The sequence below is a fragment of the Hemibagrus wyckioides genome, linkage group LG05 (genome assembly GCF_019097595.1).
Source record: "Hemibagrus wyckioides isolate EC202008001 linkage group LG05, SWU_Hwy_1.0, whole genome shotgun sequence".
Taxonomy (NCBI): domain Eukaryota; kingdom Metazoa; phylum Chordata; class Actinopteri; order Siluriformes; family Bagridae; genus Hemibagrus; species Hemibagrus wyckioides.
In genome coordinates this window covers 15,575,690-15,592,347 of record NC_080714.1, presented here as the reverse complement: position 1 = coordinate 15,592,347, position 16,658 = coordinate 15,575,690, and the positions used below count along the sequence as shown (strand labels likewise).

General features: G+C 36.9%; 1 protein-coding gene across 4 annotated transcripts in view; it reads right to left on the bottom strand.

The window, feature by feature from the left end:
* The window catches only part of grid2 (glutamate receptor, ionotropic, delta 2), a 426,076-nt gene that overhangs the window by 194,832 nt on the left and 214,586 nt on the right, over nucleotides 1-16,658 (bottom strand). The window lies entirely within an intron of this gene.

Genomic DNA, 16,658 nt, shown 5'->3' with positions numbered 1-16,658 from the left:
TTTAGGAGGAAACTCTTTGTTGCCCAGTGCATCTCTATTTTAGAAGGTTTAGCCACTGGCAAATTTGAAAGAGAAGTTAGAGAGGGGTAGGGCTCTTCCATACTACTCCCTTATACAAGTACAATACTGACATGACAATGTCTTACATGCAGCCATATCACTCACACTGCAATACATTACATTTCCACATGAGGCAGCAGAAAAGACAACAATGACTTACATGATTTCTAAATTTAATGGAATGCACACAAAAAAAAAAACATTTGTACACATATTGGTTTACCAAATATGATACAAACCATTTTTCTTTTACTGTAGTTTTGCAAAAAACTATCTGTACTTCATAATCAGTAAACTTTTTCTGACATGCTCCACTCCATGCATCCACTACAAACAATGTATTGGGCTTTGTTTACCATGTATGGAATTTGGGGCTGTAAATAAATGTAGCTGTACAAGAGAAAGTCAGGATTGTGTATTTGCGGTTTTATGCACAAATTTAGATCGTGCACACTTTGACAGATGACATTTCATGTATTATGTCTTAATAAGAAGAGTAAAAGTCACTTTGGTAATTTAACATTGTCACCTACATTATTATTAATACTTCTTTGGGATAGAAGTAAACCCCAAAGTGAATTTACATAAAATTGATAAGTGCTTCAGACTTAATTATTAACTGTCTGAAGACTTTGATAATATTATGTGTCTTGGTTTAGTGAGATAATGATACAGATTATAGTACAGTGAGTCACTGGGTGCATTTTCTTTCCCGTTACACAGGTGAATCTACTTATATTTGTATTTTGTTCCTGTGAAAAACAGGTTGGCATCATGAGATGCCAGCATAGCTTCAGTGCTTGGATGTGCTCCTACAAATCTCTGTAAATGCATTATATCTTCTTCTTCTTCTTCTTCTTCTTCTTCTTCTTCTTCTTCTTCTTCTTCTTCTTCTTCTTCTTCGTCACCTTCCACAAGATTTTCCTTCAACTGATATTGGTACAGAGCATTTAATCGAATCTAATGTTATATTCACACATTCTGTGACTCACAGCGGCAAAGAGATCAGAGACTATTCATTTTCAATGACAACGTCCGGCGAAATGAGCGACAGCAATCGTTGGCGACTAGATGTGGGAATGTCCAGTAACACGACAAATATGAGAAAAGTTTAACTTTATGCAAATATGCAGTGACCTGGTGCAGCGACTACCAATGGGATTGAAACAGTTCTCCTTCATCTCGTATGATATGATGCAGATATATGATATTTTTTATATATACAAACACTTTCCCTCCAGAATGTTTCATTTTAGTAGCAAGAAAACTGATTTAAAATGCTAGTTACACCACCCATTGATAAACATTATTACTATGGCAACCAGTAAGAGTATAGCAACTGCTGATAGGCATCCACTGTGTGTGTGAACGACGTTTAACACTGCAGACCAAAATCTCTTATACTGTAGATCTTCAGGCTGGGATGTTATCTATTGACTATGAAGGCCATCACATATGGTTTACATCATTTTCTTACTCATTCAAGCTATTCAGCAAGTCCTTGTGCCCTGTGGATGGCTAGATCATGATAGATCAGGATAGAAATACTGCATCACAAGATAAAGGTGATCAGTCTGAAGACCTCCATATTGATTTGTAGTGACTCTTCTCTCTAAGGGAACAAGTTGGAACAAATCATGCCGGAAAAATGCCCCCATAGCATAACAAAACCACACAGTGTAGGGGTCAACCATTCCAGCCTGTATCGTTCTCTTGGTCCACTCGCCCACATGTACTCGCCCACTTGCTCAGAACATGGTGAAGGATGACTCATTTAACTAGAACCTTTGTACAAAATCACTCTAGACTTCTGAAGCTTTTGTTGCCTTAAACATTGATTTGATGAGGAATTCTATTTGTTCAGCTTCCAGCATCGTCTCACTTCATTCAACATTGGCTCGATTTTCATTGTAATAAATAAAATGCTTTGCTGAATCACATACCCTATGAGTGAAATTCAACAAATAAAAACACATGACAAATATAATAATAGTTTGGTATCACTGAGATATTATCAGTGATATTGTCACCAGGGAAAAAGAAGCTGAATACAAAAAAACAAAAAATGTCTATCTGATGAATAATAATTAAAGGTTGCTTTCTCGTGGCACCAAAGTATAAAATTTAACTGGGAGCAGAAGTCTTCAAGGCAGCTGAAGCTTCAAAACCATTTCCTGCAGAAATGCAAAGTGAGAGTGATTTCAGTATGCTAATGACGTGGCATAACCACTAATGGTGGAAAGAATTCAAATTTGACATTTTTCTTCACAAAGCTATCATAGAACAAGAGCTGCTTAGATTCAGAGGCCCAGGGTGCATTTCAGGGCACTTTCAAGAAATTCCTGGCTTTTTTATTGTTGCATATTTTAAAAATCATACATTAACTTTTAATGTTTCTTTCTAAATTTGATATCATACAAATAAAGTCATAAGAAAGAGTACAGGCACTAACCCCACCCCATCTCTTCCACACATTTTCACACTCATTGAGCTGTTATGAATTTACAAGGGACCATGTTGACAGATAATTAGACTGAAGTCTGTTTTAGACTGTGCATCTACAGCAAGCTTTTAAAATCGCTAGGTGTAACAATGTATGAAATGATTCTCGATAATATCTCAGCCAAATTCTATAACAGACCTGCGATTAATGGAAATCACTATGTTCTGTTTATGTTATCAGTTAAGCTTGTGCAGAAGATGGGACTGCTTAAGAGAAACATTATTTAATTCAGTCTTCGTATTAAGGATGGTTTTGTGTCCATTCACATATTTTATTAATGCTTCATCAGTGCCACTGCAGTATGTGGAGCTATCCCATGAGTTTTGCATAATCCTAGGCCATCCTCTACACTATGAGATTTTAATATTTAATTTCTGACAATGCCAGAACTTTGGAGTCAGCTGTTTTTGGTCACACTGGCAGTAAATTGGCCTTCGGTGTGCACGTAACATTACGCATTCTGTAACATTTGCCCTTCTCAACTCATAACCAAATAATTCTCTAATGACGTGCAATTTGGTTTGTGGCAGCAAAATCTGACAGAAAAATTATACAGTAATCATACAGTATTTCTCTTTAAGGCTTCATGCAGTCCTGTAGGAACCAATGGTCTTGTGTGAAAATCTATATATTACATTAAAAAATTGTAACAGTCGTCCACCACTGTGCCTCTTTATTTAGGTTTGCTTTTCTATACACTGATAAAATTATAATGCACTTTTCTGCTGCTGATCTTTCATCATAACCTTCTGCTGACCTTCTCTTTCTCTAGGAATATAGTCTAAGTATAAGATAATTTCTCTCATTCTGTCTCCCATTTAATTTTTTTTTCTTTATCTACCTAGAAATAAGTGCCTTTTCAGTATTGAGGAGAGAAAAGCAGAAATATTAATATGAATCAATTTTTGACTATGACTTTATTACACATTGAGGAAATCTGGATTTTGGTTAAACCCTCTTCAAACACCACTGATTTCATGGAATGTATTTGCATGATGATTTTTATTTTATTTTTGGCTTCACCATGTTTGAGCTCACTGCTGAGTCTGCAGCCCAGACCTTTCAAGCATGAAACAAGAGGTGACAGCGCCACTCTCCTCTACTACAGTGGCAATCAGAACACAATCAGGTCGATATCCATTCATCCATTATTTCTAAAAGGGCCCGTAACCTCCAAGGTGAGATCTGACTCAGGCGAACAGAATAGAACATATTAAATGTTAGGGGAAAAAAGAGGAGAAAGAAAAAAATGTGCCAGGAGAACACAGAAAATGTGCACCAGGGAGAGAAAAGAAGGAGCGTGAAAGGAGCAACGGCATGAGATAATGACAAGGGCGAAGAGAAGAGAGAAATGATACCAGGAGAAGGAGGGGAAAAAATAGTTGAAAACTTAAGAGAGAAAGAGAGAGTGAGCATGGCACATCTCTGGCAAATGTATGTGCTCAGCAATTTGGGACAAAGACAACTGGAACAGGCTATTCACTCGAAACAGATGGTGTGTATGGCATGAGATCATGTCTGTGAGCTGTAGTTTAAAGTGTATCTCAATGGGAGCTGGGAGTCTCGTCTGCATTTTCGACTGTAAAAGTGTCCCACGGCATCTGCCAGTGTCTTCCTGAAACTTCATATGGAAGCCTTTGCTTTCTCAGATGTGGAGACAGACAGGGACCATCAGTGCCCATCATTCAAATCCATTCACAGATGTTCAACTATCTAAGAATCACACCAAACTCATCTATTAAACTTCCCAAGAACATGAAGCACGAGTTTCTTCACATACTTTATATATATATATATATATATTTATATATATATATATATATATATATATATATATATATATATATATATATATAAGAATCAATAGTGCAGGCGCACGAAGCTTTAAAAATAAGTGGCAATGAAACTGTTCCATTAACCAATCAGATTTCGAGTTGGCATCACTGGGGCCATCTAGCAGGCATACGATTACGTCAGCAATTTTCCGTCCTTTGATTGGATAGTTGGAGTAGTCAGAGGCAGCGACCCGCCCATATACAGTGTTTCTATATTCTCTGCGTCTCATTTCAGATGCTGCGTCCTCCGGAGATTGCAGTTTGCTGCACACGGCATCAAGAATGTCTTTTTGAGAAAAGTAACCGTAATAAAATTGACTGTTCCTTGTGATGTGTGAAATACTGTAGCCGAATTTCTTTTTTACTCTGTTATTTAACGGGTGATTAGTATCTATTGCCATGGCATCCATGGGCGATTCTAGAATTTTCATTTAAGGGGGGCTCAGCCCAATGAGGGTATAATAAAAAAAAATTAAAAAATAAAATAAAGGTTTGACTAACAGGGTAGGATGGTAAACTTATTGCAGCATTCCACTGTATTGCATAGATGTGTATAACATTTGAGTACTGAACAATCCAAATACGAGTCTTCTTGATCACACACACACACACACACTTGTTCTCTGATCCTCGCTCTGTGACGCCGCGGTCTGCGGATTGAAGAAGGCGCTGAAAGACGGGGAAGAGCCGAAGACTACCGCAGTTTTCATATGAAATTTAAAGGGGACTGAGGAGATCACGAATTTGTGTAGAGTTTATGGAGAATCGCAGAATTTTAGGATTTAATCATTACTGAAAATAGTGTATTTGAGTGTTTTCAGTGCATCTCTAGCAGCATTCCATCAATAGGATCAGCCTGTTGACAATTCAGTCTGCCTACTCTACACCATGCCTTTGTATCTTCAGTGAAAACATCTTCATTGTGCAGATCAGGAATAAAGACAATATTTAAATGATATAGGACACCTCAGGTAATAAAAAATGGTCAACTGCAATGTGGCAGCATTTTGTATGAAGCCTAATTTTAAAAAATATGTTTAGAATTCTAAAGCTGGTATTCATTTCTTCATTACTACATTACATGACCACGAATAAACATTGTATGAAATATTTTTTTTATCTTAAAGAAAGCTTGATTTTATTTATTTTTTTGCAGTTTTGTTAGCATATATATATAAAAAATATAGACTCTCACAATAGCTCATAAAGCTATAATAATATGCTATAAATAATAACTTGATAATGGAGTCATGTTGAAATTCCACTGCCCCAATGATTGCTAAATAATTCTAAAAAAAAATTTAAATAAAATGAAATAAATAAATAAACAACTGTAATAATTATTAAAAAATAAAGTGTTACAGACTGTTTTATTGCTACACACTGGTTATGGCTGGCATGGAATGGAAAACAAAACTGTAAACCTTTTGCAAACCTTTATGTTTGTGTTTCATCACTAACTGATAACAAAGCTGTATCTAAAAATGCACAATAAATAAGAATATATATGCACAAACACACACTTAGAAGAGTCCAAGAGTCGACAAATCCTCTCCAAAATCCAGTTACAAAAACATCCTGAAGTCTAATGCCACAATTACCTAAAGTCATGGAGGGCCTGAGAAAGTAGTGTTGCCCATCAAAATAAAGAGAGAAGTGTACTGCTGCAAGTGAAGAAAGAAGAGTAGGATGCAAAGCCGAAAAATTACAGCAGACATCGTCCATGTGATGGTGCAGCACGGCCTCCGGATAACACAGAGTTCAACCGAACTGATTACTTTTTGTTACCTTGAAAAAATAAACTCCCTCTGAATCCAAATATGTTCACCATAAAGTCTCTGTATTGGTCATAGCTACATCATAATTGGAAATTCTGTACATTAGCTTTTTCTCATTAGTAGAGTTTGGGGAAGGAAATACCCACTACAAAAAAAACAATTATGAACTGATTTTAATCTCAAGTCCTGCACTAAAATTTTAATAATGAAAATTCGATGGAATAATAAAGTGTAACAACTGTGTGCTATGTATTGTTATGCTAGTCCAACATCATTACGTCAAGCACGCAGCTAGCTAAGAGCTGGCATGACTTGGAGCATGCAATGTTAATCATTTAGCTAGATTTCTTGGAAGAATTTTGCTCAAATAGTCTTTATAGCTTGTTCTTTTAAAGAATATTTTGTAGAGAATAAAAAAGCCAACACTTTAACAAAGGTGTGCTGATGTAGCCAATCTAATGGAACGGTTGTTTATCTAAATGTATCATGCGGAATACAAGCCCAACACCTACAGCTAGCTCATCATACTGTATATTAAGGCAATAAAGAGAGCTGCTTGCATTTTTCTTAGAATCCACCTTTGTTGGTTGTATAACATCTCTTAGTTGCTTAGTCTTTTTCCTTCTGGTGGATACAGCAAACAAGAACAAATTCCACTGAACTTTAATGTTATTTCTAATTGTAAATGTCACAAATTGTTATGGAGGAGCAAAGAATTCCGGATAGAAGATTCCTTCTCCTGTGAAAATAAATGATTTCTCTGGTTCCTCAGTTTCTGGCTTTCTGTACAATATTTGTTTTGCCTTATCTCTGTAAAGCTCTGGGGAAGCAGTGAATAAGTACACACACATTGTAGATAAGCATGTACATAATTTAGTTTAACATGGATATGACATATTAAGTGTGTCCATATATTCTATGCGCACAAATGACATTTTTGCTCAAGCTGCTATTTATGGTCCTTACATAACATCATGAATGAAATTTTGCCCACATTTTGGTTAACATGTGAGCACAATGTAATGGATAAGCAGCCCTAACACATTACAGCTCAGTTTAATTAGGTCTCAATTATGGATAGAGATTTTTTTTTTTTTAAATTAATATGTACACAGGAGGTTCTATATAGAGACTATTCTTCTAAGTTATAGAAATCAGCAAGGTTGGGAGGTGAAGATGGATGCAAATGCAGAGTTTTATTTGTTGAGTGCAACTAACTAATTTATTAAGTGCAAACTAACCAAAACTGTGAAAAAAGAAGGCAAAAATGTAGACTAGGAGAAACGCAGTGGCACACACACACACACAAAACACACACACACACACACAAAACACAACACAACACACAGAAAGCAGAAATTGAAAATGAGTGCTAATGAGGAGTAACATGAAGCAGGTGTGACTGATGGTCATGTGACTTGCTGGGGCTGATTGGTAATTCACCACCAATTCCCAGTGTAACCATGCAACAAGGACATTAAGGATGTATGAAATTTATCATTTATTGATTTAGAACAAGTCAGGTAAGATGTTACAGGTAAGGTGTTACAAATATGCCCATACACAAAGGAATTACAGCTTTGCATTAATAATGTATTAATTTGTTTTACTGATGTTGACATAAGTACTTTCAGACAGGATTGGTTTTCCAGCCATGTGTCTTTTAGTCACATGGGATAAATAAGTTCGGTATAAATCACAGAGATGGGAGTATTTTCATGGCATACTGTACGCATGGCTGTTACAATTTGACCTTTATGATAAGTGCTTGTTGTAGGGCCCCTGCAGGGCCTATGACTTTGCAAGTTGGGATTTCCTTGATCATTAGCAAGTCATGTGCCCATAACATGCCTGTAGATTGTAACTCTTCACTCTTCAATAACTAGGAAATCGATTACCCCCAGAAGCCTCACTTACTGAAGATGGGATATATAAATAATAGAGGATAAAATATGGTCTACATTTGTACAATATTTTTATATTAAATATAGATATTCTGAAAATAAACTAAATATAAAACTAAATTAAATAAATAATCTCTACAGCAATATATAGCATATATTTCCCCCTCCTCTTTCCAACACATGCACACACACACACACACTTGAGCCCTCTGCCAGAATCCAGCTGAGCCCTGAAAGCAGTACTATGTCAGGCTGAGGGTCTCCTCCCTTTCCTCCTGTTTGAAGCTTTGTTTTCCAGCCTCTCAGTAAGATAAAAATCACAGTAAACAAACTGAAAAAAAAAAAACAGCAGCGATAGCTATGCTTTCTCCTACACCTCTGCCACAAACTCACACAAACATATGGTACTATGACTGACTCCAAGCTGCATACATAAAAGTGCTGAAACTTTCCTTTATTTCCTCTCCAGTACAGCACAGTGGCTCATGCTAAATAATAGGCATCCAAATCACTTCACAATGTCAATTTTAACACAAATCAGTACAGTGTAACTATACAACTTGTCCTAATTATACTTGAACTGAACAAAATTACACTGTATTACACTGCAGTTTAGTGACAAACCTCCAAACCCAAGTATGATGCCATGACCAAGATCTATTATCAATTATAAAACAAGCACAAAATCTATTTTCCAAATGAAATTAGATAAGGTAAAGTAACAGCGTAAATATTAAAAGGGCAGAAGTTAATACGTTTCCTGTAAGAAGACCGCAAGCCATTTATTCTACAGATTATATTTGTAGTATCATCCATCCATCGTCTATACCTGCTTATTCCTAATTAAGGTCATGGGGGTCTGCTGAAGCCTATCCCAGCGCACATAGGGCAAAAGACAGGGGTACACCCTGGACAGGTTGCCAGTCCATTGCAGGGCCACATATAGACAGACAACCACACACACAGGCAATTTAGAATTACCAATCAATCTGATGTACATGTTTTTGGACTGTGGGAGGAAACCAGAGTACCCAGAGTAAACCCACGCAGGCATAGGGTGAACATGCAAACTCCACACAGGAAGGTTCTTGCTTCTTGCTGTGAGGACCTTCTTGCTGTGAGGCAACAGTGCTAACCACTAAGCCACCATGCTGCCCTTGTAGTATCATATATAGCAATATCTTATGTGCATGGTGGATATTCCAGATGAATAGATGGAGGTAAGACTGCTACAGGAATGTTCTCATGCTGGAGGGCTTTGTCTCACTTCTCAGAAAGATGGAAATGGGCAGGTAAGAGAATGACTGTTTATAGCTGCTGTAACACCTCACCACACAACATCATTAACTACAGTCCATGCCTAACCATGTTCTATTCCTTTTATAACAGTGCATTTTGACAAGCCTTTTTTTTTTTTTTTTTTACCTCTGTCAGCCCCTGCTGTAATGCATGGGTAATTACCATCAACAAGGATTTTGAGAAACTCACTTGTATATTCAAAATTCAAAGGGCAGTTCTTGGGACTACAAGACAAATGCTTGTATGTAGAATGCTTCCATAAATCATGCAGTTAAAATTATCATCAAAAGTAAATACCACACATTTTTTCTCTACTTTCTTGTCCCAGTAATGGAAAATTGGATAACATTATATAAGAACAGCTTTGGATACATTCATGTCTGCCTCTTTCTAAAGCAGCAATCAGACTTAAATAAAATTCTACTTTAACAGAAAAGGATGCAGGATGCTTTAGACTGAGTGTGTCTTGCTTTGGACAAGCAAATCTTGGTAAACTCTGATCCATGAATTTGTGATTTAGGCTGCAGTCTCTTCTGTGGAGGAATGATAAAAGTATAGGTCACACAAAAATTACTACTACTTGGCAAAAAAAGGTACTATTATCACTATATTTATGAAAGCAAAAAAGTGACAATTTTTAAAAAGTGGATTGAATTTTAAAAGCTAATAAATTCATAACAGATATTAGGTTGAAAGTCACATATCTGTATTTATTTATGTATTTATTTTTATTATAAATATTTACATTTTATTTGCATAACACTTTTAAAAATGGACAGTTTCAAAGCAGCTTCACAGAAATATAAACATTCAGAATAAAAATTACAAACTTTACAAAACTCTATTTACCCCTAATGAGCAAACGTGTGGTATGGAAAAACTTCCTGAGATAATACGAGGAAGAAACTTTGAGAGGAGCCAGACTCTAAAGGAAACCCAAGGGTCTGGGTGACACCGGTTAGTGTGATTATAAATAATGTCCTTTTTGCAGCTGTATATAGTCAGGTGGATTGTGTATCTAGGAGATTTTTAGCATCTCATAAATTACTGTAATTTTATGAATTCATTATAGATTTTATGCTAATTCCTTCCTGCCAAAGCCATCAAATGTTCAGTGATGGAGACCTGAGCACAAAACCGACTGCCGCAACTTTAAATTAAACCCACTGAAGTTCAAATAAGGTTTATTTCACAGTTCAGAAATGAAATTTTTCAAATGGATGTTTCAGATATCAAGCACTGTGTATTCTACTGTATATTTAAATACTCATATTCAGTGCTCAGAAATGAACCAGTCAAATATGAAAATACAATTTTGTTCAACAGGAGAAAAATCAAGTTTAACTTCTGGACTTCTCGGGGTAGGAAAAAGTACTGTCTTGCATCCCCTGATGTCATTGGGGGCTGGTGTTGTTTGTCTGTTTTGGAATACATGTATGTATATACTGCATGCAGCACATGTGATTTCATAGCTTTCATTTTATGCACTTATTCTAACATGGTATCTGTTCTACAGTAATTTACACAGACTTATATGGCTTTGATTATGCTCCACATAATCTAAGAATAATATTACATACAGCCAATACATTTTACTATACGACAACATGTAAAAGGACATGACTTCTGGATTAAAATTTTAGGCACTGGTCTGGCCTCCTGTTTACTTTTTAGTCTCTGCTCATAAGCATCAAGAGACTTTTCTAAAATCAGGCCAACATTAGCAGTGTGTGCCATTTCTTGGAAAAAAGGAAATAAGCTGAAAAAGGAAGTGACAGCTAGCTGGCTAGACTTATTAAATATTCAAACAGTTTATTTATACTTACAGTTTATTTACAATATTTACAAATGACCTGCAGGCTCAAAGAGATTTCCACTAGTGCTGATATATTTAAGTTTCAGACGTCAGTCATGTTCATTCCCCGCTCTTTGCTTGGCGGTCGGTTACGAGGTTTCCCGGCTTTGAGAGGTCAACAAATCATCCTAAGGAGAAGCTGTACGTCTGCAGGCAGGACAAATGAAGAATGCACTGTCCAATAAAACATTGAGATGTGTTTTTCTGTGCAATAATGCACCCGCCTACACTCCATTTACTCCCAGTGAAGCCTGCGCATCCAGGCGTGGCTCAAAAAGACGTGTGAAAAACCTGGTGTCCAATAAGTGTTAATCTTTCATCCCACTGACACGAATTTGTAATAAACAGCCAGAGATGCACAGGCTTCACTAGGTGTCTGTCAGGGGCTTTTTTTCTGCAGTCTGAGAATCTTAGCTGAATGAACAAACAATGCAATACTGCAGTGAGATATTTGATCATTTTTTGATTCACTAAAATATTGAATTCCACCAAGATTGATGAAAAATATAGATGCTTTGGTAAACATTTCATTGTTGCATTTTAATGAAATGTTAAGGAAAGCCAGGCTTCCTGTTTAGTCTTAAAGCAATCACCTGCGCCTGCTGCCAGATGACCCAATATCTTCAAGCTTAAACCTCTTCTCTAAACAGAAATAAAAACCTGTTCCTTAAGATCTTTATTGTTAGAGTGTAACAGCATTGTGAAGAGTAAATTCACTTTATACTTTCACTTCTGTGATCTTCGATAACCATTTCCCTGTCGACGTCCATTATAAGTGAGTTTTATTTTGTCCATGGTAATCACTTATAATGAGAATATTCCCCATTATTTCATGTACTGTATGTTAATTAAGTGTCCTTGGCAAACACATGTCCTTATTAATATTTGTGTGGATGTCCAGATATCCACTTTTATTCCCAAGCCAGTGAATCCATGTAACCAGCAGGCTAAGCCGCACAATGGGTTTCTGCTCAAATCGTTTGTCTAATATCTCAAGGGAAATGATGCAAACCTGGCCATGTGCATTGTGCCATCTTGATGATTCTGGAAGAATGAATCCTTTCGAGATGAAGGCTGGTTAATTTGACTTGATTAACTGAGTTCACTTGGCAGGGTTTTTTCCTTGGTATTTACTATAACTTTTCAAGCCCTGCTGGTGATTTGCATTGTGTTATTATTCCGTATGTGACACACAGATGAACGTCACAGTAAGCGCAATAAAAAGTTAATCATAAATCAGGCTGATGATTGTTGTTGCTAGTCTTCTACAAAAGAGACAAGAGTCATGCTGTTGATTTGTTTGTTAGTGGCATGAGAGATGCTTATTTTTTTTCTTTAAAAGATTAATATTATTAAAAAAACAAGGACATGCTGATTTATTTTATACAAGAGCTTCATTACATCCACCAACAATAATCAGAACAGCATGAACCGAATGTGTAAATAATTCAGTCAGTGACAACAGAAAAGAAAATATCCAACAATGTGTGTTTTCTGTAAGGAATCTGATGAGGTTACAGGCTTGCCACAATGTTACAGACTGACAAGTGTTTTATTATATCATGTATAACTGCAGGGGATACTAGACTCTATTTAAATGGACTTCATTTTACAAGTGTGAAAGCTGGCAAAACAGCAATTCACAAACTGTCCTTAGACTACTCCCCTTTATTTAGAGATTTTTGTTTAAACCAGACCAAAGCATCAGGAGGTTTACTGAGTTTTTGTCCGTGTCATAGGTCATACAATGGGTGCATCTCAGTCAGCTCCCTACTTCAGTCTGCTGTCAGATAACGAGAGGCTGAGAGGATGTGAATGTAAGTAAGTCTGTTTAAATTAAGAATAACCAGACAAATCCAAAATGTCAAGATAGGAACAGGTCAGACGATCAGCAAACAGTAACAGTGTGACTAGGCAAAGCACAGGATTCAGGAAATTAGGTAAAGTCAACAAACCGGGTAATTAAACACAATCGAAAGCTTGGTCACGTCAGGACAGAGTGGAACTGAATGTTTGCTTCACAATAAATTTGGTTTCTGAGTGCAGTGTGAATGGGAATGTGTGTGTGTGATTAGTAGGAAGGTGACTGTGTATGGGGAAGTGTGTGTGTGTTCTGGGTAGTGATGTCCGTTGCGTAGTATGTGTGGTGCATGTTGGGAATTGGAGTTGACATAGTCAGGGCACTGATCAGAAAGTTAGACATTTTAAAAGCTGTCTCAATCACAGCATCCTTCAATTGCACTGGATCGTTTACTCCCTAAAAAATCTCACAGTGCACCACAAAATCCAGACTGCATCAACGCTCACTATGACACTACTAAAAAAATTAATGGATGAACTAGCCAACTTCATCTACAAATAAGTAGCTTGTTAGCGTAGTCGTAGCTCTCTTTATGCTGTATTTGATTATATATATATATATATATATATATGGTTAGTTTACCTCTAATGACTTAATGCTTTTAAAAATCCACTAGCTAGTCTACGATCCTGCTTAAAGCTCCATGTTAGATGGGTTTTTACAGTGACTGATGAGGACATTAGAGTGTTACCGAAAATAGAGTTCTCAGCGTCCCAGTGTGTCCTTACCCGTGCCTGAACTTGTGTACACAGTATACTGATTCATGACCTAGGGAGCTGATTGAGACGCACCCAGTCTGTTTCTGCTCACTGCTTGGATGCTTATATGACATTTACACACTGAACATTTCCTTACGTACAATTAAATATCTTCCCCTTCATTTGAGTCTCAGTGAACTCGTTGCTCACAATAAGTCTTACCCACGCAAGTCGTTCTGGAGAAGGCCGTCTGCCAAATGCCATAAAAGTAATTGTAAATGTAGGATAGCCTTGCAAACATCAGATTATGAATTCCTGACTAATAATGTATTTTTTCATACAACTGTTGCTGTAATACAAAATCTCCTTCTCTTTTCTAAGACATCTTTTCCAACTGAACATCAACATACTTTCTACTGTTTGCCTTTATAATAGTCAACTATAGAACAGTACTGATGTATAATCCCTCAATCTGTCACCCAGAAGATGATAGTTTTGAATCTCTATGTTTCTTCCTAATGTCATCTCAGGGAAGTTGTCTTTGTCTGTGTTGCCTCTGACTTATGTATCGTTCTGTCAGAATATCTATTGCTAAAAGTACCTTTCAAAAAAAAAAAAAAAAAAAACCTTGAACTTAATTAATGCTGTAGCACTGAAGCAGGTTAGATCATCTACACCAAAAGAAGCAGAGGTCAGTTATCCAGCACACCATGCAACTTAGCTAGCCTTCCCATCACTTTAGTTGTGTTGTTTTTTCAAGGTGAGATATAAACAATATATGTGAACAGAAAGTCAAAAAGGGGGATAGTTAATATTCTGTATAAACACAACAAAACAACACTGTCTAGAGTTCACCTTAGCTTACCCAAGAATAGCTTTACTTCTTTATTACTGTCTTGTCATTTGGCTTACTGACTGAAAGTATGTACTGTACTAAAGAATACAGATTGGTTGATGCTGAAAACTGTGTTGCACTTAGCATTGGATGTGGACTGTAAGACCACATATGAAAACAGAAAAAAATAGGCAATTAAATTGATTATATATATATATATATATATATATATATATACAAGTAAATATGTCAGTTTGCTTGTCATACTACAAACACCAAGCAGAGAAGGCAGACAGGGAAATGAGACGGAGTAGGATACAAAGGTCACAACAGCAGAGAGAGAGAAAAGATGGAAAAAAGGATGAGTGATGAGGGATAGTCAAGAAAAATAGCTAAAACTCAGCAGGAGATTGTATTAAGTAGCAACAGCTTACTATCTTTAGTGCAACAACCTTCATGTTTCTAAGAACAGATTATAAAACTTTCACCCTTTTTTCATAAAGACTCAGGGCTTGACAGGTTCACAGAGAGATTCTGAACAAAAATAAATCAATCAGTACAGCAGCCAGTTGTATGCTATTGTGCTGAGTGGTATTAGTGGCAAAAGGGCATCTGCAAACTTATTACTTACAAAATGTTATATTCAGTTAGCAGAAATAAAAATGAATGTAACAAAACTAACACATAGCAATTCACAATAGTTATTTGTATACCGGTTAATAGATTTTACTGGTAGATGCACTGTTACAGTAGATCAGGGTGTCCAGTTTTACTCGCAAGGGCCAGTGTGGGTGCAGGCTTTCATTCCAATAAAGCAGAAGTGACACCTGATTCCACCTTTTCAAAAGATCTTGGCTTTCAGAAGTAGCTGTGTGTGGCTTCTGTTTGGTTGGAATGAAAACCTGCACCTACACCGTCCCTTTCCGGATAAACCTGGACACCCTGGGCTAGATTAACCATGGTTTCAGGAAGACTGACTGGATTAACTGCAGTTTTTATATGAGCTAACAGGTGTTTCCACAGTGTGTACCACTGAAACATTTCTGTTTTGTTATAAGCCATATCCGTTGTGATTTTGTTGTATCGTAGCATTTCCGTACTGATGCTGCCATATTCAGCATGTGCTTTTGTATCAGCATGTTGGCTCTGGTCAGCCAAGACTAAAACCCTTTCTGTATCTACATCATGTTGGCTCATTCATGAAGACCAAGATCCTCATCCTGTACCAGTTTACCAGAATCTCTGTGTCTCTGTAAATCTGTCAGGGTTATGTCTTCTCACTACAACACAATGTCCTTTGTAAGATTAAAAAGAAATGACTGAAGTCATATAACTGAATTAGCTGTTATTGTCGGGTAAACAACTTGTTATTGAAATCATGTGGTGATGGTAATGAAAGGATAATAAAGGTTGGATTATTTGAATTTTTGGCTGCTATGAATGCATTTAAACACAGCTGGTGGTGTGTTTAATGGACAGAGAAGCCCACCCTCCACAACCAAATCCCTCCCAATCATTACAATCACACACATATGTCTATCAAATATTCCTATCCTTGTGGGAACCTTGGGTCTTCAGTAATATATAAAAACATTAGCCCCTCTCCTTCACCCTCACCCCACCCCACCCCACGCTCCCCACTATCCAGTTAGAGTGCAGTTGTCCTATCTCTCTTTCTGTCTCTCACACCTTTTAACCACCATTTCAGGGACAGTCATCTTGCTCTTTCCGTGTTCCCTGACTGGACCTAGACAGATGCTGTGTTTAATGCCTTAATTCTGCTCCCTGTCAGCTCTCCAATCTCTTTGATACCTCAACAACGATTTCAATTTAAAACAAGCCTGCGATCCAATTTTGCCGACTGGCAGCCTCCCAGTGACTGCGTGCAGAGAGCCATTTGTACGAGCTAGCCTGCCGTCATTTAGGCATACACGATGTTATGTTTCATTACGGAATTAAGTAGCAGTCTTAAGAAGAAGAGGTAACACTTCACAATCACAGTACAGTACATGAATAATCCTGCACTAATG